Here is a 1,435-nt window from a genome sequence, read left to right as displayed (position 1 = left end):
TCTCTCTCGTCCGCCTGTGAATCATCGTTCTGGTTGATCCAGCGTCATCTAGTTGGGGAAAAACATGGGCCCCGGATGACCACGCAATTCCCATTCACTATCCAGATTGGCCATGTAGCCAGCATGGTTGCTCTGATAGTGTAGTGGTGATCACACCCAACCGGTAATCATGTTGTTGTTATCCATGGTAGTGGCGGCGGCAGTGGCGGTGTCATCAATCTGTATAGATGCTGTTAAGATGCGTTTGTTATGGTTGTCGATTATTTGTCTCGTGTTGTTCATGCAGCTGTAACTGATGTTGATGGTGTTTCGGTTGAAGATTTTTCTGAGCTTATGATCTTTGGGAAAGTGCTTGTCTACTAGGGCGAGGAATTTGTGTCCGATGTTGGTTAAGGTTGAATGTGACGTCTAGGAAGTTGATTATTTGTTTGTTAGCTTCTATGGTAATGCGTAATCCGTTATTATTAAAGATGCGGCATATTTCTTTCTTGATGTTCTCTGTGTCTCTAGGTGTGGCTTTCACAAGCATCCAATAAGTGTAGATGTTTTCTTCATGAAGCAATATATAAAACACAAATAAAGACAAGACACGTTTATAGAGAACACCTATATTTCGTCCGACTTGTCGGTCTTCTTCGGGGTGAATGAAGAAAAACTGTTATACAAAATTTCTACTACGCCACTGAATACGAAAATACGAAATACGAAATACGAAAGTGCGCGCTACGACTTCAACCGTAAATAACCGTAACAAGTCAAACATAAGTAACTCCGCACGTGCCAAAGGACAACATGCACGCGTGCCAAAGGATAGCATGCGAACGGAGAGTATATGAGTGACGCTTAAAATAAAAGGGAAGTAAGTGTAAAAAAAAAAAAAAGGGAAAATAGACACATTACCCAGTAAAGTATGTAATAGGTAATTCTGTATTAGAAACAGAATTTTACTTTCGGCTACGTTTCCCTCTGTTCTGGCTAAAAAAGAAGTCACTCTTATTAAGCCCATCCGGTTTCAAGGATCGGAGCCGATATGCCCATTGCCCTTCCTTAGCAAGCAGATCGTCTTCTGCATTAACTTTATCTATACGTTGTATGCTAACATCTTGAATTTCATGATGCCCATGACTATAAAAATGCTTATAGATAAGATCATCGCTCTCCTTATTAACAGCAGACATCCCAGAGTGGGCTCATAAACGGCTCTTGTGGTTGTTGAACCTTGACCTAAACTTTGTGGTGGTTGAGCCTACATACTGAAAACCACAAACCTTGCAACTAATTAAGTAAACAATATTCCTAGAATTACAATCCAAACTGCGATTTATAGTATAGCTAGTACCAGTAGCATGGCTAGAGAACCTATCTCCTACAATAAGATAATTACAAACATCACATCTGCTACTAGCACATTTATGAGTTCCTCGGGTACCCTCAG

The 1,435-nt window shown here is 40.6% G+C and overlaps 1 protein-coding gene across 2 annotated transcripts in view; it reads left to right on the top strand.

Moving 5' to 3' along the window:
- Positions 1-1,435, top strand: part of LOC138015479 (adhesion G protein-coupled receptor B1-like) — a 25,027-nt gene extending 23,592 nt beyond the window's left edge. For both annotated transcript variants that reach the window (XM_068862544.1, XM_068862545.1), the window contains exon 13: positions 1-1,435. This exon is cut by the window's left edge and continues 994 nt beyond it. The gene's annotated coding sequence lies outside the window, so the exon portion shown is untranslated.

Source organism: Montipora capricornis, chromosome 9 (genome assembly GCF_036669925.1).
Source record: "Montipora capricornis isolate CH-2021 chromosome 9, ASM3666992v2, whole genome shotgun sequence".
Lineage (NCBI taxonomy): Eukaryota > Metazoa > Cnidaria > Anthozoa > Scleractinia > Acroporidae > Montipora > Montipora capricornis.
This window is presented reverse-complemented; position numbering and strand designations above follow the sequence as displayed.